This window comes from Lathyrus oleraceus, chromosome 6 (genome assembly GCF_024323335.1).
Source record: "Lathyrus oleraceus cultivar Zhongwan6 chromosome 6, CAAS_Psat_ZW6_1.0, whole genome shotgun sequence".
NCBI classification, from domain to species: Eukaryota; Viridiplantae; Streptophyta; class Magnoliopsida; order Fabales; family Fabaceae; genus Lathyrus; species Lathyrus oleraceus.
Genome location: NC_066584.1, coordinates 3,109,947 through 3,132,991, shown reverse-complemented (window position 1 = coordinate 3,132,991; position 23,045 = coordinate 3,109,947). Strand labels below are relative to the sequence as shown.

Sequence of the window (23,045 nt, the reverse complement as noted above, 5' to 3'; positions counted from 1 at the left end):
GGTTTTTTTTTAGCCACATGATTGGCTATGGTCCACCGTTGACCAAAAGTCAACGGTTAACAAAAGTCAACAGTTTATCAAAATTTCCAAATTTTGCACCTTTTTTATACAACGACAATGGAATGTAATCTAATTGTCAGTTGAATGAAATTTTTGTAAATGAAGGAATTTGGTATGAATTTGGAATGTATGATTTGTTATGCATATGATGCAAAAATAAAAATGAAATCAATTCTGTGAAAATTTAAATATGCCCGGACAAAATTGGGGTATGACAGCTGCCCCTATTTAATTACCTTGAACCAGAAAGTATGAATGACAACAGGCCGTACATTCGTGGTGGAAGATAATTAAATACGAAAAGACCCGAATTTTGTCCTTCGAAATGCAATGGAGAAATGCAAAAAGAAAAATGCAGTGGGAAATACAGTAAGAAAGGTAAAATGAGGTAAATGAAACAGTCGAGACTATCCGGGAATCGTCAGAGCAGTATCTTGGATGTCATAATCGAGATATTCCAGTAATGGAATGATACCTCAACTGTATCTAAGACTTTCTGATAATTAGCAGAACAGTGTCTCGATTTGATCGCACGAGATTCTCTGAGGATCAATGAAGCAGTACCTTATATGATATAATTGAGATATCCCGACAAGGGAATGATACCTCAACCGTATCTAAGATTCTCCGAGGATACCTAGAGCAGTATCTCTAAAAATGAATGAGACTCTTCATATTGATGAAGCAGTATCTCAAACAGCAGAAATGAGATTCTCTGTATCGAGTCGAAGCAGCATCTTATCTGATAGAATTAAGATATTCCGAACAAGGGAATGATACCTTAATTAAATCTAAGATTCTTCGAGGATACTAGAGCAGTATTGTCGCAACCCGAAAAATACGGAAGGTGCGAAAAAACAACCGGCGAAAGAAAAAAGACAGGAGAGTCGCCACCGTGCGTTATTTATCCCAAAGGAGGGAAAGGAAACGCTCGAAGTAAACCTGAAGAGAAGGAAAGGAAAAGACAAGGTCTCGCAACCAAATCTTGGGTTCGGGAGTCGATTATGCGAAGGGAAGGTATTAGCACCCCTACGCATCCGTAGTACTCTACGGGATCCACTCTTGTTGTTTCTTGTCTAAAGGGTGTGTGTTTATCTAATGTACTATTTACTAAAAGGGTCAAGAGAAAAATGACTCGCACGGATGTCGCATCCACTGCATACGTATCTCATCTGGAATGAGAATCAGAGTCTTCGTAGCTCGGCTACCTATGGGTGAAAGGGATGTGTGCTCGCTAAGACGTCGCGTCTTATGCCTACGTATCTCATCGGGAATGAGAATCAGAGCAAAACGTAGTTCAGCTAACTACGGGAACAAAGGTCTCGATTGCAACTAAGGGCAAGAGAAAGGGAAGGTCTCGATCGCAACGAGGGCGAGAGAAAGGATCGCAACGAGGGCGAAGGCAAACAAGGATTAGTTGTTAGTCGTTAGTCAAACTCGACAAGACGTCGCATCTTGTGCCTACGTATCTCATCTGAACATGAGAATCAGAGTTGCCGTAGTTCGGCTCACGCACGCCAAACAAAAAAACACACAAGCAGGCAAACATGGAGCCTGAATGCCAATCACTGGACTTACATCAGCATCCGAACCAAAACACACACAAAAGGGCAAACGTGGAGCCCGACTGTCAATCACTGGACTTACATCAGCATCCGAACCCAACAAACCCACACTGGAACCCGAATGCCACTTGATGGACTTATACCGGACTCCAAGCACTCAACAATAGGATACGGAATGCCAATCGCTGGGCTTACATCCATATCCTAACACACACAAGAAGAAACAAGCAACAAGTTACTAAGGAGTCGGGAACTCGAGCCTAGCAACTGTCAAGCAAACACACACAAAAAAGGGGAAAGTGCCCGGAGAGGTCTCGCACGACCTCCTGCCTACATACCTTGTCTGGAACAAGGATCAGGGCGATGTAGTTCCCCTACATAGGGGTTGCCATCTGAATGTGGGCTTACAAAAGGAGGACACCAGTTGTGTCAAAGGAGAGTGGGCGATGTGTTCGCGTCCTAGCAGTAGGTGTCGCAGCTCGCTGAATCGAGTCTTAGGCAGTTACCTCTTTGCAATAGAACGGACTACATGCCACAGGATCGGAGACGCTCGGAAAGGTCTAGAAGTGGGGGAAGCTCTGCCCTAGTGTTGTCATGCAATATGTACTTAAGTGTTAGGATTTACAAATGGGAATATCTACCTAAGGTTAGCATGTAAAGAATATGGGAATTCTACCTATGTTATCATACAAAGGGTTCTATCTAATGGGTGCTACCTAATCGGAACAAGAATCGACGAAAGGAGCGAGGAGAAGTGTTAGGGATAAGGGTAGATGGCGATGCATGAAGCAATCGACTTACAAGGTTGATGGCGATGCATAAAGCAATCGACTTACAAGGTTGATGGCGATGCATAAAGCAATCGACTTACAAAAGGGTGGATGAATACGTGCTGGTTCTGTTAGGTTTTGAGAAAAGTGATTACTCGACGTTGGATCGAGGTTTTGATCTTGCTTTGAAATGGTTATCGAATGTTCATTTTAATTCTTGTATTAACAGATGAATAAAGAATGAAAGAATAAATATTATACACTTCATGGGAGAGGGATACATTTGTTATGAATGGGGGTTGACATGGCAATCAAACAATATAAATATATGCCTCAAACACCATACAAGTAGGCCACAGTTAATCAAACAAGTAAGATATAAACAAGTATATAATTGAATCAAATAATCAAAGAATGAAATAATAAAGCATTAAACAATGTATGAGTGTAAGTGCAAAGGAACCGGCTCATTGTAAGAAAGCCCAAGAGTAAGCTATGTGAGGTCGATGGCGATGCTTAAAAAGCAATCGACTTACAAGGGTGTAAAAAATGGGCACGATATTAAATCGAGAAAAACATGATTTTTATAGTTTTGAAATGGTTTTTGAATTAAAATACCACAACTTTACATTATTAACAAAATGAAACATATGGGTGTAATAAAGGCATAAACATAAAAAGAAATGAAAATGCTAAAAGAAAAATAATATAGCTAAAAGAAATAAAATGCCAAAAACAACCACACATGAGTATTGAACCCTCCCCACCTAATATTATACAACTACCATCTCTCCACTAGAACACTCAACACTATATGCTATTGAGATACTACCATAAATATATGAACTGGGCTAACAGATTTAAAATAAATAAAAAAAAACGAAACAAACATTTTTATGGGTTTTTATTATCTTTGTTAAAAACAAAATAAGCTAAATAAAAATAATAATAATAATAATAATAATAATAACAGAAAATAAGAACATATACATTTCTGACTTTTTTTGTATTAAAAAAAACAAAGTAAATTAAATTGTAAAAAGAAATAATTAAAAATTAAAAAAAAAAGAAAAGAAAAAAAAGGAAATGGAAACAGCAAGCTCGTCTCCATCGTCTTCCTCCCTCGCTCTCTCTCAAACTCTCTCAGGCGAACCTCTCCTTTCCCAGCTTACTCCCCCCAAACCCTACTCACAGTAACCGAACCTAAGTACTACGAAGAAGACAAAGTGCAAACGACAAAAACACAAACCTAAACCCAGTCCAAACTAGAATCATCAATGTGAAAGAAACACCAATCACGCAGAGATACATCAGGCTTGGAAAGTAGTAAACATGCATCTGAATACGGAACAACAAAAAGGTAAGAATTCTACCAGATTGGGATGTCTCGGAAGTGAACGAACAGGTACGTGATCCTCCTTCCGCTTTCTCCTTCGTTGCGCCTTTCTTAGGGTTCGTCCTCTCTTTGATTTTCGTTTCCTTGTTTCTCTGTGAGCAGTGGCCGCCTCCAACCTTTAGAAATTAGGGTTTTTTCTCTTTTGATTTTTTTTGCCTCTCAGTTTCTGTTGTGCTCCTCCCTTTTTCTTACTGACTTGCTTCCTCTTATTTGTGTTCTGTGCAGCTAGGGTTTCAAATTGGTGCTCTTGTGTTCAAAAGAGTAACTCTGTGAAGTCCCTTCGGTGTCCAGAAATTGGATTGACCTCTTTGGTGCTATGTTCGAAAATGGTAACCTGAACCCACTCTTTCTTCTTCATTTCTGTCTTAACTCTGAATTGGGAATTTTCCTGAGATTTTACTGCTTTACTGAGTGTTAATTAATCCTACTTACCTTTTTTACTGCAGTGCAAATGGTGAGCTTCGTTTGATGCATCCTTGTTCATGTTTGGTAGGTTAATGGTTATGCTTCAGCATGACAAGTCTTGTTGTATTGACTCTTATGATTCCTTTAACCTTGCCAATTCCATGCCTGATTTCACTGTACTCTGGCTTTGCAGGTTTTGTATGGTGATTTGTGATGCAGTTATGCTGTCTTGGGTTTATTATGTAAAATTCCAGTTCATGTATCATGATTGATTTAAATGAATGGCTCCCTGCAAGCTGTTTTGGTCTAAGTGTTTATTGATGATGGCAAGATTAGTGGATTTGCAACAGGTATGAGGATCATGATGTCCCAAGTCCCACTTGGCCAGTACTGCAGTAGCAGGTGAGGTACTCCTTGATGCATAATGGTTTTCACACTACAGCTCATGAGAGTGGTGGTTATGTATGACTTGGTCTTTATTATTTGTGCTGCTCACAATCTGTTTTGTTGATGCAAGGATTGAGAATTTATCATCAAACAAGTTCATTGCTCTGTCAAATGCATTCATGAACTTGTATCTCAAGTGATTTGTATCCACCAGATTCATCTATCACCTCAACAACGGCAGCAGTGTGCCAAACACCACATGAAAACCTGATTGTTCTCCACCCTTACAAAGTTTCTACTTCCCGAGGAATATTTGAACTGCTATGATCTCCATGGCCTAAGGCGGCAAAAGTTCCATCACCAAATATAAACAACCGCCCAACTGATGTAACAATAGCTGTGTGCCAGGGACCACAGGACACATATGATACACGTAATCCTTCCAATGCACCACCTACTTCCTTAGGAATCCAGTGACATAACAAGTAATCGGCCCTCTTGTGCGAGTTCTTGGTCCTGGCATACAAGTATTGCAGCAGAGAGCTTTAAAGGCCCTTGTCAGTATTGCAATTGTATGGCCAAATGAAATTGCAAAAGAGGGTGAAGTTATCGAAATTTCTAAAGTGATATTGCAAGCTGACCCTTCCATTCCTCATACTTTATGGGAGTCTGCTGCCTCTGTTTTGGCAAGTATTCTGCAATTCAGTTCTGAATTCTACTTGGAAATTCCCGTTGCTATTTTGGTAAGATTGCCTCAATCTGGATCAGAGACCACAGTTAGTAGTGGATTACGTGCTCTTCTTGTATTGGAAAGTAATGAATATTTTTCTGGTATTTGCAGCTTGCTCTTTCATAGGAGAGGGTGATATTCCAGGAGTTTCAATGGCAAGTGATTGAGCAGGTGCTGCTGCAGATGGAACGTCGAGGGTTAATGCCGTTGTCCGCGTCGACGGTTGAGCCGCTGCAGAATGGTTTGTTGCAGTTTTGTCCAGTAGGTTTTGCCTTGTGCATCATGGCTTCAACTTGCTTCACCATTTGGCTAGTTTTAGTTGTGAGTCTTCTTTTCTGCTGGATTTTGAGCTAGCAGGAAAACTGCCCATGTAAGAACTGCAGCCGTCGTCTCATGACCAGCAATAAGCATTGTCATTAAATCATCCCTCAACTGACGATCATCAACATCGACTCCCTACATATCAACTAGGAAACGCAGAAGACTTGCATCCTTCAAATTTGAGTAATCCCTTTGCTGCAGTTTCTCAACATCTGTTTCCTGCCTGCTCTCTTTTGCATTTCTGATAAGTCCATCAAGACAAGTATTAATGACTTTAAGGTCATCCTGAAACTTCCTTTGCCTGGGCACAATCCACCTTGCTAATGGAAATTTCCAATATGGAATATAGAAAGTGGATCTATGTTCGGCTTCAAAAAGAGTGCCATAGACAGCCTTAATAACGGGAGATTCATTGGTGACAGAACCAAAGTCATAGTTGAACACATCTAGCCCAATAATATCAAGAGCCAAATTTGAAAATTCTGCCTCAAGGTTCAATTCAACTGACTTCTGTCCATCACGCCCCTCTCCTTCAAGAAGCTCATTGACCTTTAACACAGTTCCTTCTGAACATGAAGTGAATAGTTGTACCATAGCTTCCAAGTATGAGGTATGGAAACCCGGAGCCAACACTCTTCTCCTTTGCTTCCATGTCTCAAGGTCTGCAGGTATGAGTCCTTTTCCCATAATTGGTTCTAGGATAACAGCAAGTACTCCTTTGTCATAAGAAAATGTATTTTCTCGCAGAATACGTCTTGCAACAATGGGATCTGATACAACAACAAATGCTTTCGGTCCAAACGCCAGTTTATACACAGAACCATGCTCTAAGAACCAATCATATAGCGAGAAAAAAAACAGCGGCCGGTCAAACAGATTTGTGACGGCACCCTCAGCTATGGGCATGGACCCTAAATTTGCACCACTTACCAAGCTTGTAAGGAGGTTGCTAGCATTGTCAAGCACATTTCTACTACTCTGTTTTCGCTTTTCACCATTAACCGATTGACATCTGATAGAAGAAAAGCGTTTGGAGTTAGAAGAAAAGTGAAAATGAAGAGAGAGTGGAAGACTGAGGGTGTGTTTATGCAGTTCCGCAGCAGGCCAGCTCCATTTGGTTCATGGCTTGCCAACAATACTTCATGGCTTGGTTTGTGCATTAAGCATTCATGTGACCACGCTTGGTTTTGACTCAAAACTTATTAGCGACATGTTGGTTCAAGACCTGTTGGCAATGTGTTGGTTGAGACTTGGCAAATGCAGCAGGGCAAAGTAAGAAAACCCAAAGTTCAAACATGACCAAGTTAGCATTAAAGTGAAGAAAACAAAACCCACATGAAAAAAACAAGGTCAACATGGACATGGAGCATGGAATAGTGGTTAGGGTCAGTCCTTTGGTGATTAGGGTTGACAAAGGATTTAGGGTTGACTTTGGTCAAAGTTGACCAAAAAGTCAACTGTTGACCAAAGTCAACAATTTGTCAAAGAGGTGTTTTTTTTTATGACTTCTTTGTAAATGGATATTCAATGGAAAATCAAGGGTGAATTTAGGGTTTAATGAATTTGGGTTGACTTTGGTCAAAGTTGACCAAAAAGTCAACTGTTGGCCAAAATCAACAGTTGGTCAAAAATGCCAAATTTTGTATTTTTTGTATGGAATCAAATGTAATGGTTTACAATGACATGAAATAAATTGAAATGGATTAACAAAATGGTTTGAAGTTGGTTTTCACAATTGGTTTAATCATGGCTTGAATATTTGACCCCCTTTTTTTTTTGAAACGAAGATAATTTGACTGATAATGTGTATGAACAAAAAAAAACATGAAATAAGACCATAAGGTTAGGGTTTTGGCATAGTATCCATGAACCAATAACATGATTGGCAAGTGGCTAGAAACACAAGAAACTTGGTTGTTCAGATGACCCAGACCATAGATGTATCCACAATCACAACACCATGACTTTGAATCAAAAATAATCCTCATATAAAACCAAAGCAAGGTCAGGCCAAGCATGCCAAACAAACATAAAAAATTCAGGAGCAAAATCGGGGTATGACAAGTATCTCTAAAAACTGAATGAGACTCTTCATATTGATGAAGCAGCATCTCAAACAGACAACTGAGATTCTCCATATAAATGAAGCAGTATCTCAGATGTTTATCTGTTGGGGGAAATTTTTAGACAAAACTCCTTTTGGAGGAGATTTACTATAAATGATTTGCAGTGGAAAAGCTCATAAGAGACTTTTTAGGGTAACCTCTGCTTGGGGGGCAATGATAGCAAAGATGTTGGGAAATATCATTATTAATCACAAAGTTGAAGAATGACTGGCTGAGAAATAATTCCACGAGCACATGCAGGGTAATAACTTCATTGAATTAAATAAGAAATGTCCGGGATACATATGGTTGACCCTGGATCCTGATATTTTATGTTTGATGTTTGTATGATGTTCCACTTTGGGTGGAAATACCATGCATGGGATGATGCATGAGATGTATGCGAGTATGCAATTGATGGGGATATTTATGATGCGTATGAGAATGCAACTGATTTTGTTCATTTTTTGATGAAATTCCCACTTTGTGGGAGTGCTATGCATGGGTATGTTGATGATCGATATGATTGTGTTTAATGAAATTCCTGTTTAGGCAGGAAAATTATGCATGAGTTGATGCATGCGATGCACGTGGGAATGCAACTAAGTACTGAAATTTTTTGTAGGGTTTTATTTTTTGAGATTATTGGGGAATATCATCATCAAAGAGTTGATGAAAAGGTAACTGTCATCGTCAATGGGTTGACGGAAAGGTAAATGTCATCACCAGAAGGCTGATGGAAAAGAGACTTCACTATGGAGTGGCATCACCAAAGGGTTGGTGGAAAAATTTGGTCATCGTCAAAGGGTTGACGGAAAAGAGAGTTGTCATCGTCAATGGGTTGACGGAAAGATAACTGTCATCATCAGAGGGCTGATGGAAAATAATTTGTCATCGTCAAAGGGTTGACGGAAGTAATTAAAGGATGTCATCACCAAAGGATTGGTGGGAAATGATTTGTCATTGTCAAAGGGTTTGACGGAAAGATACTTCACTATGGAGTGGCATCACCAAAGGGTTGGTGGAAAAGTATTATCATCATCAGAGGGCTGATGGAAAAGAGACTTCACTATGGAGTGGCATCACCAAAGGGTTGGTGGAAAGGATGATCATCATCAGAGGGCTGATGGAAAAGAGGCTTCACTATGGAGTGGCATCACCAAAGGGTTGGTGGAAAGGATGATCCTCATCAGAGGGCTGATGAAAAAAAAAAAAGATCAGGTTATGTCCATCAAAGGGTTGATGGGAAAGAATTATGATGTTGTGTATGCATATGATGCATGTTAATGAAAATTTCTCATTTTTGTGTAGGAGATTTTTGATATGCAACTTCCTTATTTGGAAGGAAAGTCATGTGTGTTTATTGTATGTAATGCATGTGGTAATGCAAGATGAATATTGGTTATTTCTGGATTGATCTCCCTTTTGCAGGTGAGACTTTCTGGGTACCAATGTTGATTGGATTTGAGTTTATGAAGACGCCAGCAAAGTGGACTTTTTGTTGTGGCCAATATGGATTGGACTTTGGTTTTGGAGATGCCAATAGGGATTGGACTTTGATATTATGAGGATGCCAACAAAGTGGACTTTTATTTTTGGTAGCTGCCAATATGGATTGGACTTTATTTTTTGGTAATTGCCAATTTGGATTGGGCTTTGGTTCGTGAAAGGTTTTGACTTCCCGACATTCTGTATTTTGATGATGCGATGATCAGAAGATAGATGTGGATGCTTTTGGTGCCCCAAGTTTGATCATTTGCTGATAGACTGTGTATTTGTTCTTGAGAGAATCTTAACTTCTTCGCCTGATATGCCTTGTAAATGATTAAAAAATAATTTTGTGAGCGTAGCGACGTAATCAATGCATGATGATTGTGCTTTTGCTCTGCCCCAAGGCTCTTTGGAACTTGTCTGCCCCAGTGTGCAGGGTTTAAACTTTGAAAGGAAATCCTGGGAACGATTATACCATGACTTAAACCAATTTGCCCCAGTGTACGAGTCTTTCTGTAATTTTCCCTTGATTTAGATTTTGAAAGGCTTGCCTCAGATTGACTGAGTATGTTGTAATAATTTGCCTCCTTGATCAACTGATGCTTGGAGTTTGTCTTTTGACTGGCCAATTCATATCCATTGGATACCATGCCCCTAATCCATAGGGTTAGGAAGTAGTTTTGATTTGGGTCAGTATTGACGAATGATCAAGTTCTTCACTGATTGCTTTTCGAAGCTCCTTGATGTCAAGTACTTACTTGTAGTTTAAAATTGTTTATTCAATCAATGGTAATTTTAATGCGACATTCATGCAGGTTTAAAAAATCATTTATTGAGGTGATGTGATAGTGTGTGACGAATGAACCATTAGTTCAAACGTATTGCTGATTTAGCTAGTGTGTGAAAGATATAGTGAGAATATGATGCCAATACAGGTGATTAGCAAATATTTAGGAGTCAGTTTACGCAACCTTGTTGTAGTATGCTTTCAGAATAAACCCTACCTTAATTAGATCTTTTAAGGGTTGTGATCTTACCTGATCAGGAGGGCCTTCCAAGGTCTTGGTGAATGGGCCGGAGAATGAAATGAGAGGGGGGTGTACCTGCAAGGTGCTCCAATGCTTAAGTCAGAAAAGGTACAGAATGAGGTTATCAGAGTGTGAGTTAGAATACCTGCCCCTTTGCCATGAAAGGGGTATTTATATTGAGCCCCCAGCGCTGGGCCAAGGCTCCTAATGGGCTGGATTAGCTAGGCCCAAGGAGGAGCTGCCAGGGGACGCGTAAGAAGCGTTAAGACCTAGACCAAGGTCTGCCCCCTGGTCCAACTGCCCCTATCCCTAAGGAGACAATATAGGGGAGTTGGGTGACGTGGTGAGTGAGATGCCGTTATGGCTCTGCCCGACACAACTTAGGTGTCCGCGACGTGGGTTGACGATGAGTGGATGGAGATCATATGAGGAGGACCCGCTCGTTGTCCGACACGTATTTAAGGGGCCGGGGAGACGTTCTTCGGGCGGACGGTCGTTCACCTGACGTGTCCTCGTGGTCGTTTGGACACGGTCGTTTGGACGTGGGCTTGGCGAGCATTGGGCCGTGCCGTGCCTAGTGTCATGGCCCAGTCCAGAACAGGAGCCCCCCAAGTCGAGTCTCTGAGCCAGAGAGATGACTTATGTTTCAACTAAGGGTTCCCCGAGACGATGGGGAAGCTTGGTCGTTAGACAGGTGAGGTTGTAACAGACCTGTTCATGATTGACATTTTCTCCGGGAATGTCGGGGATGGAGGTGATCGGTTGGTCTGCACCTTCCTTGTGGTAAACGTGGGTATGACGCGGGGAGGTGGCGTCTTGGTGAGTCGAGGAGACGGATAGGTGCTCGGGTCGTTTCAGTTTCTTATCTTTGATAGACGTGTCTCAGAATTAGTGGTGTCGCTTCGTTTCGTGCGCAAAGACGGCGTAGGCAGGCTAGGCAATGATGACCTAGCGTGTTGGTCTACGTGCCAAGCCCTATAAAAAGGGGTTGAGTAACTTCATTTCCACTTTTTTTTTCGCTCACACGTTCACCGGAGTTCTCCACATTCTCTCTCGTTTGCTCGCTCAACCGTCTGGACCGCCGTCTCCGCCCGTCCTCCTATCTGAACCACCGTCTTCTGCTCGGGCACCACCGTACCCCTTTCAACTTAACTATGTCAGGTATGGTTTTCCACTGTGACCCACTGTTTTTCCTTGTTGTTTTCTGTCAAACGCATGCTATTTTTGTAGAAATGTGGTTAGGTTTAACTTAGGAACAGTGTAGTGGACTGTAGGTGTATATTAGATGGTAGAAAATAGGGTTGGGATCATACTGTACCGGGCATAAACTTCATATGCCGGGCAATACTTGCATAGGCTGTATGAAGTTTATGCCCGGTCTCCATAGAATGCGCGCGCCACCGAGTTGAGCACGGTTAGTGTCCGTCGCCGCTACGCCCTTTCACTTGACCTGCGGTGGAAGGGTGGATTTGATATGACGTCGAATTCACTCTTTCTGTCTGCGTTTCAGGTGCTACCGGGCGCTTACGACCGAGGAAGGAAGATTCTGGGTCCTCCACCGAAGACGCGACAATCGCTCGCCTCCCTATCGGGGATGGGAGTGTCCGAGATGGTACCGAACACGCCTCCTCTTCCGGGCAGGTCGACTTCTGTGACGAGGCCATCATTGCTTACGCTATGGTCGAGACCATAAGCCGGGAGGATCCACCAAACTGGTATTGTTGCGCCCCCAAGGAAGAAGACCGCATTTGTCATCATTTCCCGGGGAAGCAGTTCACCATGTATGAATTTGCTTTCCGTGAGGCGGGGATTAGACTGCCCTTCAACTCCTTCCAGATGTCGGTCTTCAAGTGGCTCCGGCTGGCGCCGTCCCAACTGCATCCTAATGCTCTCGCATTTATGCGGGCATTCGAGTTAGTTTGCCAGTTCCTCGGCATTGGTTGCACCCGGGCTCTCTTCTTCCACGTTTTCCATCTCCAGAGGTCCGGTTCCCGTGGTCGCCACAGTTGGGTTTCTTTCAAGCAGCCCGTGCGTCTGTTCAAGACGTACGAGGATTCTGTTCGCCATTTCAAAAACCGGTGGTACGTGGTGATGCCGATTACCCGGGCTGCCCTTCACTCTCTATACTACTATCAACGGAAACCCAACGGGGAGGAGACGCTGATGTCGAAGATACCGCTGAGGTGGCAGCGTGATCATTTCGATCTCTCCACGGCGCATTACCGAGTCAAGTATGCGATGCTCGGCGAGGAGGATAGGCTCGCGTACAAGAAGCTGGTCGATTATGTGCAGAGCTTCAGCTTGGGGTTCTGGGCGAATCGACAGGGCGTGCCTTACCTGGATGAGGCCGGGGAACTAATCACCGAGGCGCGTTATATCAATACGAAGGCTCTGCTCGAGTGTGATACCGAGGAGGAAGCTCTGGCGTTATTGAGTAGGCAGACTTTGTTTGGCTTTTTATTTCTGTTTATGACTTCGCTCGCTAATGTTGGTGTGTAATTTATTTGCAGGTGCCATGCCCAATGCTCGTGATCGGGTGCTGAAGCTAGCGAATCAGGTCGGCGCTCCTGACCGGGTGCCCAAGAAGAAGAAGAAAACTGTGGCCCGTACCTTGGAGACTGCTGGCGATGCCGGGGCTAGTCCCTCGCAGGCGGCGGGCGTGATTCCTTCCTCTCCTCCTCGATCTAACCCGATCAACATTCCTGATAGCAGTCCGTCGCCAGCGGCTTCTCCCCTCCATAAACGGAAGCGTCCGGCTGGGGCCCTTACCAGGTCGTCTCCAGGAAGTCCGAATGGACCGGGCAGCTATCTTCTACCTCCCTGCTATGTGGAACGGTCGTTCTTCAAGGCCGAGGAGTCGATTGTTGTGCCTGCGCCTGAGGCCAAGGCTATTCTGGACCAGGATGTTGCTGCCCGGAGGAAAGATCTGGCCAGGGATATTGCTGCTGTCATCCGGGTGATGGAGACGGCCATGGTTTTGACCGACACTTCGGTCTCCACCGCCTCGCTGGAGGATGCCCTTTTGCAGGTTCGGGCGGAGAAGGAAAGACTATCGAAAGATCTGTCGGACTACAAAGAAGAGCATCAGCTGCAGGAAGGGCTGAGCCAGAAGCTGGAGGAGGTGGAAAAGGAGAGGGACCAGTTGAAGGCTGCTAAGGCGAGGTTGGAAGAGCAGGTGGTCGACCATCAGAAGCTGACCGAGGACAACGCTGGCCTACGGGCTCAGGTTGAGTCTCTCGAGGGAAAGGTCCGTCCTCTGGCAGATGAGACCGAGGAGGAACGCGCCCTTGGTTCGCGCGGTGAGCTGCTAGGGCATATTCGGACTCTCAACCAAGATCTCGTGGCCTGCTTCAAAGAGGGTTTCGACAATGCTGTCGAGCAGCTCGGGCTTCTGAACCCTGAGTTGGTGACAGTAGGGTCGGCCTATAACTGCTGCGTCCGGGATGGTGAGATTATCTGCCCGTTTGAAGCGGAGGAGGAGCTGGGGGGAGAAGAAGAAGAAGAGGATGAAGAGGTGCTCCGAGCGGAGTCTTAGTTTATTTGTTTTTCTTTGATTTTAGTTATCATGGCCTGCGTGCCTTATGTATTTGGCCTTCGGGCGTTGTAATATGGCCTTCGGGCGTACTTGGCTTCGGCCGCTCTTATCGTTTTTAATGTATGAATATTTACGTTATCATTCATTGTGCTCGTTTGTGTTTGGTACTTGTTTGTATGAGTTCGTACTCTGCTCGACTTTGTTAATCTCCTCGGTTTAGGGAACCGACGAAGTGTCGGGCTTTGTGCCCGTGGGTATCGAAGCCCGGGTCCGTTGTTCGAACCCTGGTCCCGAGGCTTGGGCCCTCCCATCGCGAGCTGGGTGCCCTGCCAGTCCTGGTACTTCGACGTTGAGTCTTGGTCAAGATCCCAACCGTCGGGGAGGGTTGTGTTTGTTATGTGACCCCGGATCGTTCCCGGGTCTCGTGGTTCCTCCCTGGGGTTTTGGGGACGAAGAGCGTGGTCGTACCTGCCACGTCTCCCCGTGGTGTATTTAGCTGTAATATTGTCTAAGTTTTTCTGCGTTCCATGGTCGAGCGAGTTGTTCTCCTTGTAGGTTTTCTAGGTAATAGGCCCCGTTGCTCGTTTTGTCGCGGACGCGGTAAGGGCCTTCCCAGTTGGCCGCCAGTTTGCCCTCTCTCGGGTTTTTCTGGTTTCTTCTGAGGACCAGGGTGCCGACCTGGAACTCTCTTTTTATGACTTTCGCGTCATGGCGTAGTGCTATTTTTTGTTTGAGGGTTGTTTCCCTGAGAGCTGCTTCGGAACGTATCTCCTCGACTAGGTCGAGCTCGGCTCTAAGGGTTTCATCGTTCATTTCCTCGTCTAGGGGCTCCTCCGTCCTCCTCGTTGGCGCCCGTATCTCCACCGGGATGACTGCCTCGGTGCCGTAAGTTAGTCGGAACGGGGTTTCCCCGTGGTAGAATGTGGTGTCGTGCGGTAGGCCCATAGCACGCTATGTAGCTCCTCGACCCATGCCCTCTTTGCCTCACCGAGTCTGCGTTTGAGGCCACGTAAGATTACCCTGTTGGCCGCCTCTGCTTGCCCGTTCGTCTGCGGATGCTCGACAGACGTGAAATGCTGTGTGGTGCCCAGGCTGGCGACGAAGTCCTGGAATCCTCCGTCCGTGAATTGTGTCCCGTTGTCTGTGACAAGTGCCTGGGGTATACCGAACCGAGCGAGGATATTGCGTTTGAAGAACCGGAGAATGTTCTGCGCGGTTATTTTAGCCAGTGCCTCCGCCTCGATCCATTTGGTGAAGTAATCCACCCCGACGATGAGGTATTTATTCTGATATGATCCGGTGACGAAGGGTCCGAGGATGTCCATGCCCCACCACGCGAAGGGCCATGGGGAAGACAGTGATTTGAGGTCGTTCGGGGGTGCGAGGTGCATGTCGGCATGTCGTTGGCATTTGTCACATCTTTTGACGTGCTCTTTCGAATCGTTTTGCATAGTCGGCCAGTAGTAGCCTGCTCGAAGGGCTTTTCGTGCGAGCGATCGTCCGCCGAGGTGTTGAGCGTTAATTCCCCGGTGTATCTCTCCAAGTATGTCGGGGACTTTCTCTTCCTCGACGCATTTGAGTAGTGGGATGGAGAATCCTCTCCGGTAGAGTTTGCCTTCGAGGAGTACGTACGAGCATGCGCGTCGTTTGACAGTGGTCGCCTCTTTCGGGTCAGCCGGGAGTTCGTCTCGTGTGAGGTAATTGTAGATGGGTGTCATCCAACAGTGGGCATCTCCAATAGCGTTGACCTCGAGTGGAGGCGGTAGTTTGTCGATGCTGGGCCGAGGGAGAATTTCTTGGATTACTGATTTATTCCCACCCTTTTTCCTCGTGCTGGCTAGTTTCGAGAGAACGTCTGCCCGTGTGTTGTGCTCGCGGGGTATGTGTTGAACTTCCCATTTTTCAAATCTATCAAGTTTTTCTTTGACGAGGGACAAGTACTCGAGGAGGTTGTCGTTCTTGGTTTGGTATTCTCCTCGCACTTGTGAGGCCACGAGCTGGGAGTCGGTGGATATTTTTACCTCTTTTGCTCCCAGGTCCTCGGCTAACCTCAGGCCTGCGAGGAAGGCTTCGTATTCGGCTTGGTTGTTTGATGTTGGGAACGCTAGCGCTAATGATACCTCTATCAGGATCCCTTCTTCATTTTCGAGGATGATCCCGGCCCCGCTGCCTGATGTGCTAGAGGCGCCATCGACGAAGATCGTCCATTTGTGGGCGCTTTCTGCTGGAGTCGGGCAGTGGGTCATCTCCGCGACGAAGTCGGCCAGTGCCTGAGCTTTCAAGGCTTTCCTACTTTCGTATTGTATGTCGAATTCGGAGAGTTCTAGTGACCACTTGAGCATCCTCCCGGCCATATCCGGGCGCCCGAGCAGCTGTTTGATGGGCTGGTCGGTCCTCACCTTTATCGTGTGTGCGAGGAAGTAATATCGTAGTCTCCTCGCTGTGTTGATGAGGGCCAGGGCGACCTTTTCGATTTGCTGATATCGGAGCTCGGGACCTTGGAGTGCTTTACTCGTAAAATAGATGGGCTTTTGCCCTTCGTCGGTTTCTCTTATTAGAACGGCGCTGACGGCCTCGGTTGCCACGGATAGGTATAAGTATAGGGTTTCCTTTTCTGATGGCCGTGATAAGACCGGGGGTTGGGACAGAACCTTCTTTAGATGGAGTAGCGCTTGCTCGCATTCATCGGTCCAGTCGAAGGTAGCCTCTTTGCGAAGGAGTCTGAAGAATGGCAATGCGTGCTGGGCGGACTTGGCGATGAAACGGGAGAGTGAGGCGAGCACTCCATTGAGTGACTGGATCGATTTTTTGGTTTTCGGGGTCGGAAACTCCGAGAATGCCCGGCATTTGTCGGGGTTGGCCTCGATCCCTCTTTCGGTGAGATAGAAGCCGAGGAACTTGCCTGCCCGGACTCCGAACGTGCATTTTTCGGGGTTGAACCTCATTTTACACTGTCTCGCCTGCTCGAATACCTTCGCAAGGTGTCGAGCATGGGTTATCTCCTCGTGTGATTTGACGATCATGTCGTCCATGTACACTTCGAGCATGTCCCCTATTTCGTCCTGGAAGACTTTGTTCATCATGCGTTGGTATGTAGCGCCAGCGTTCTTGAGCCCGAACGGCATCACGTTGTAATAGTAATTGCCCGTTGGGGTCATGAACGCTGTGTGTTTCTTGTCTGCGGGCGACATAGGGATCTGGTTGTATCCACTATATGCGTCCATGAAGGACAAGAGTTTAAAACCTGCAGAGTTGTCAACGAGCAAGTCTATATTAGGGAGGGGGAAAGCATCTTTCGGGCAAGCCCTATTAAGATCAGTATAATCAACACACATACGCCATTTTCCATTATTTTTCTTAACGAGGACTACATTGGAGAGCCAGGTTGTGTACTGGGCTTCAGAAATAAAATTTGCCTCTAAGAGGTCTTTTACAGCTCGCTCGGCAGCCTCTGCCTTTTCGGGCGATTGCTTGCGTCTACGCTGTGCTATGGGCTTGGCTGCCCGGTCTAAAGCTAGCTTATGACACGCGATCTCGGGGTCCAGCCCGGGCATTTCTGCGGCATTCCACGCGAAGAGGTCGGAGTTCTCTTTGAGGCATGCTACTAGCTCTTCTCTTGTTTCCTCGGGTAGTCCCTTACCTATCTTCACCGTCCTTTCCGGATCGTCCCCAAGAGGAAGGAGTTCGAACTCCCCGTCGGGGATTGGTCGGACCGGGTGTTCGAGAGAGCGTTCCTTGGGGAACCTCCCCTCTTCGGTCTCGTCCAGCCCGATGCGACAGTCGAGGTCGATGGCGTTGACTCCTCGGGCAGGATCCTCGGTCTTGAGTTTTTTGTTGTTGCAGTTGCTCTTCGTGCTGACTACGGCCTGTCCTTTTACTGCGGCGTCGTAGCATCGCCGGGCCGCTTCGATGTCACCATGGATGGTGACCACACGTCCCAATTTGGTGTAGTATTTCATCTTCAGGTGGACGGTGGATGGGACCGCGGTGAGTTCGGCCAGTGTCGGGCGTCCAAAGATGCAATTGTAGAGAGACGGACAGTCTACGACCAGGAATTGGATTTTGACTTCCCTGGCCGTTTCTTGTTCGCCGAAGGTGACGAGGAGCTCAACATATCCCCACGGTCTGGTTGTTGCTCCGTTGAATCCTTGGAGATCTGATCCGACGTAGGGGGCTAAGTTGGTCTTGTCTAGCTTCAGAGTCTCGAAGAGGTGGACGTACATGATATCCACTGAGCTGCCTTGGTCGACCAGGATGCGTCGTACGTCGAATTGGGCCATCTTTGCCCTTATCAATAGTGGGATGCCCGAGTTCGGGGATCCGCCCGGGAGTTCCTCCAGGAAGAAGGATATTGGGTTGGATTTTCCCCGGTATTTTGTCAATGTCGCTTTCTGCTCGGGGGCAGTCAGTAGGAGTTCGTCGAACTTACGTTTGACGGAGAGGGCCGCGGATTCCCCGTTAGTTCCTCCTCCTGATATCACCAGTGTGGTAGGGAAGTTTTCCCAGGGGCTGAGTGCAGTGATCTTGCCCTCGGGCAATGGTTCGGGGAGGAAGAAATCTTCCGGTCGTGACACGCAGAGGGCCACTTGATAGGGAGAGTTGTCAGGGGGTGTGTCTTCCCGGGGTCTCTTCTTCTCTGGCTCGTCGTGTCTGGGAGCTTCGTTCTTCCTCGTATACTGCTTCAGGTGCCCCTCTTGGATTAAAATTTCTATCGCATCCTTCAGGTGGACGCAGTCTTCGGTCACGTGCCCGTGACTTCTGTGGAACCGGCAGTACTTTGATTTGTCGGTGTGGGGCTTTGGTGCAGACGGTTTTGGGAACCTGACCCTGCCCTGCTTAAATTCAGAGTTGATACATTCTGCGAGGATGCGCTCTCGAGGAGCTGTCAGTAAGGTGTACTCGCTATATCTGCCCGCGGGGCCTCTTCCTTCCCGGGGCTCGCGAGGTCTTTCTTCTCTTCGTTTGTCTCCGTTGCGACGGGAAATGCTCGTGTCCTCGCGTTTTGAGTGCTCGGTCTCCCCAGCGTTACGTCCGCTGCGGGCATTGTGTGCCACCTGCTTTTCCTCGTATCTGATGTAGGCCTGGGCTTTATGCAGGAGCTCGTTTAAGGTGCGGGGAGGCTCGATCCCTACGGCTCTGCTAAGTTCGCTGCCGGGCAAGAGACCTCTCTCGAGGAGATACTTCTTCATGTGCTCGGTGGTATCTACCTCGACAGCTTCCTGGTTGAATCGCTCGATGTATGAGCGCAGTGTTTCATTCTTCTTCTGCACTATGGCTTCCAGGGTCGCCTCAGTCTTGGGGTGACGACGGGAAGCTGTAAAGTGCCTGGTGAACATGGACCTCATGACTCTCCATGACGTAATGGACTCAGGGGCCAAGCTTTTGTACCAAGCCATGGCCCCTTTCCTGAGGGTCGTTGAGAACAGTCGGCATTTGAGGTGTCCGGTTATATCATTGCGGTAGTCGAGCATCGCGTTGACGTTGTCGACGTGATCGTCGGGATCTGTAGTCCCGTCGTACACAGCTAGATTTGGTGGTTTCTCCATGCCTTTGGGGAGCGGGGCTTCCATTATTGCCCGAGATAGGGGGCAATGCAAATCTTCCTCGTCGCTCCTTAAGGGAGACAGTTCGTTGTTGTCGGGGCTGTGTCCGCGCCTTGGTGATGTTCCCGCTCGACCACCGTCACGACGGGCGCGTGCCCTGCTGACGTGGGGTTCTGGAGAGCGACGTCCTCGCTTCTTCGTTGGCTCCGAACGTTGTTGTATCCTACTCACCGGCTGGGGCCGGGCCTCTTGTCGTTCGGCTTCGAGGGCCATGATTCGTTCGTGCTGCTGGTGGAGCATAGAACCGGCCTGATTGAGGGCATTCACCATGGCAATCATTACGGCGTCTCCTTCAACGGGAACGGGAATGGGATGAAATGTCTCTGCCCCCAAATTGTGGGCGTGAGAGGCATCCCCGTTGTTTTGGGGCTCTGGAGACGGGGTGGATGGATGACCGTCCCGAGCGTCCGTTTCATGGGATGGCGGGCCGTCGTCCATATTGTAGTTGACGAGGGGACGGCTGTGATCGCTATGTTGTTCTCCGGCCATGTTGGAAGGACAGAAATAAATGAGCTTTTGATCCTCGTTTGATGAAGATGGGGATAGCTAGTTCCCACAGACGGCGCCACTGATCTTACCTGATCAGGAGGGCCTTCCAAGGTCTTGGTGAATGGGCCGGAGAATGAAATGAGAGGGGGGTGTACCTGCAAGGTGCTCCAATGCTTAAGTCAGAAAAGGTACAGAATGAGGTTATCAGAGTGTGAGTTAGAATACCTGCCCCTTTGCCATGAAAGGGGTATTTATATTGAGCCCCCAGCGCTGGGCCAAGGCTCCTAATGGGCTGGATTAGCTAGGCCCAAGGAGGAGCTGCCAGGGGACGCGTAAGAAGCGTTAAGACCTAGACCAAGGTCTGCCCCCTGGTCCAACTGCCCCTATCCCTAAGGAGACAATATAGGGGAGTTGGGTGACGTGGTGAGTGAGATGCCGTTATGGCTCTGCCCGACACAACTTAGGTGTCCGCGACGTGGGTTGACGATGAGTGGATGGAGATCATATGAGGAGGACCCGCTCGTTGTCCGACACGTATTTAAGGGGCCGGGGAGACGTTCTTCGGGCGGACGGTCGTTCACCTGACGTGTCCTCGTGGTCGTTTGGACACGGTCGTTTGGACGTGGGCTTGGCGAGCATTGGGCCGTGCCGTGCCTAGTGTCATGGCCCAGTCCAGAACAGGTTGTAACGTGGCCTGGTTCATGGTTATCGAAACAAAGGATGTAAGGCTCAATTTTTTTTTAACCCACCCCTTCTTCATGATGATCTCCAATCCTACGTTCAGTTAAGTGAACACACACATTCAACTTTCAAGAGAGTTTGGCAGTGTAAAGATGAGGGTTCAAGATTCGATTGAAATGGCAGTCACCTTATTTTGCTCTTCATGAATGTTGGTGACCCTTTGATTCTTGACATGGTGGTCACTGAATCTTGTTTTATTTTGTTGAGGTTTTTCATGACCTCTTTTGATTTTTGCTTTGATCCCTAACTTTTGCCTAGACCGCTTTTTGAAGCTTTTTAGTCCACCGGGATCGCCCTAATTTTTGCCTAAGTCTCCTTTTTGGATGTTCGACTTAGCGGGCTCTTTCTTTGATTCTTTTTGGAAGATTATGACTGCCAAGTCATTGGTCATTGAAGAACAATCGACATAACTTTGGTATTTTTCAAGGTTCCTTCGACAGTTCAAGATGTGTGCGAAGAAGGGCACGTGGTTGATCCTCATACGGGATGTCTCATCTTGTAATTTGAATGCGTAGTCAAATTAACTGAACACTACCTTGCCCCCGGTTAAATGTAAGGGTTTGTAAATCCGAAAGAAACTCCTACTTCTGGGCTCAAAGTGGTTGACTAGGGATTAACTCCTTATCTCTCCAGTGTTTGGGGATTTGAAACAATGCCTGTACATCATCAGCAAGGTTTTATCCGAAAGCATACAATCAGCAATTATGGGTATTTCAATTTCGTCATTCTCCCTTCAATCTTTGCTAAAACAACAGTTTGATAAGTGAATGGGAGAAATATTTTTTATATCAATGGAAAAAATGAGTGAATACGAAAGGATTCGTTCAAAACATGCATAATCATTTCATTATAATTACCATTAAAGGAAATCAACAATACTTGAAAGCAGATGAGTACTTAACATGCCAAGAAAAATACAAATGAAATGCGAGGAATAACCAAATGGTTGCCAGTGCAGAGGAATCTCTCTCGTGCCTGGTTCACTACTGGGCTAGCCTTCTTCAGAGTAGTGGTATTTCTCCTCATCGAGACTAGTACGATAATCATCTTCAGACATATTCTCGGAAATCTCTTCCACGGTTTGAACCGATGGACCCGCATAGCTAGGCGAAGAAGTATTATTGATTTTCAAGCTTCGAGGCGTAAATGAGAACATCTTGGAATCAAGCAGGGTTTGTACCTTACTCTTGAGCACCTTGCAGTCTTCAGTTGAATGCCTTTGTGCCCCAGCATGGAAGTCACATCGAGCATTGGCGTCAAAGCCTGGTGGATATGGAGGACTGACTGGTTTTAGCTCCTTTGGCACTATCAATCCCCTCTTAATCAAATATGCAAGTGCTTGACTGTATGGCATTGGAAGCGGATCAATATGTCTCTCTGGCTTCCTTGGCCTTTGTTGAGCATGTTGGGGCTGCTGATGTGGAGTGTTATGTCGTTTGTGTGGCTGCTGAGGTGGAATCTGTTGTTGATATTGAAGAGGTCCTTGAGTTGTAGGATACTGACCATGAGGAGAGGATGGTCTCTGATATGGAGCTTGTGGGATTTCCCATACTGCATTAACTTCAACCTCTTCTTCCTTTTGGGAATTGATAATAGATTCATCCTCAATACTCTGGATACTCAAAGCGCATTGGATTCTTCCACTTTTGAGGCTGCACTCGATACGTTCTCCGATTGACACCAAGTGAGCGAAGTCTGATGCTGCACTGCTAATCATCCTTTCGAAGTAAGGACTTTGCAAGGTATCCCTGAATAATTCCATCACTTCTTTGTCTAAGAGTGGTGGTTCAACACGAGCTGCAAACTCTTTCCATCTTTGGGCATACCCTCTGAAGGATTCGTTGCTTTCCTGGGACAAGGCTCTCAACTGCATGCGATCGGGAGCCATGTCCAAATTGTATTTGTACTGCTTCAAAAAGGCATTAGCTAGGTCTATCCATGACTGAACATGGTTCCTTTCTAACTTCATATACCAACTCAATGATGCCCCAGTCAAACTGTCCTGAAAACAGTGAATCATTAGCTTATCATCGTGGGCATGAGAGGTCATTTTTCGACAAAACATCACCAAATGGTGCTTTGGACAGCTATCCCCTTTGTACTTCTCAAATTCTGGTACTTTAAATTTTGGGGGTATAACTAGGCCAGGTACCAAACACATGTCTAAGGCACTCTGTTCAACAGTATCTTGTCCTTCTATGGCCTTGAGCTTTTTCTCTAGCACGCGGCATCTTTTAGAAATCTCATCATCTTATGGTTGTTCAATATTAACCAATAGGCTTGTTCCATGTGAATTTGGCACGGAGAATGCAAAGCTGTGATATTCAACATCATCATGGTAAGAGGAATCTCGAATGATATGACGTTCCTGTACAACAGAGTTATCAACTGGGGTTCTCGCAAGCTGAGGTTGGATAAG

The 23,045-nt window shown here is 46.3% G+C and overlaps 1 long non-coding RNA gene and 1 pseudogene across 1 annotated transcript; one reads left to right on the top strand and one right to left on the bottom strand.

The window, feature by feature from the left end:
• The first annotated feature begins 3,464 nt into the window (after nt 1-3,464).
• LOC127096945 (uncharacterized) lies at nt 3,465-5,398 on the top strand. The gene is made up of 5 exons (XR_007792877.1): nt 3,465-3,800; nt 4,017-4,120; nt 4,238-4,280; nt 4,390-4,598; nt 4,714-5,398. It is a non-coding gene; the product is annotated as an uncharacterized LOC127096945 (long non-coding RNA).
• A 230-nt stretch (nt 5,399-5,628) lies between these two features.
• On the bottom strand, nt 5,629-10,977 carry LOC127091621 (cytochrome P450 97B1, chloroplastic-like; annotated as a pseudogene).
• Between the last annotated feature and the right edge of the window lie 12,068 nt (nt 10,978-23,045).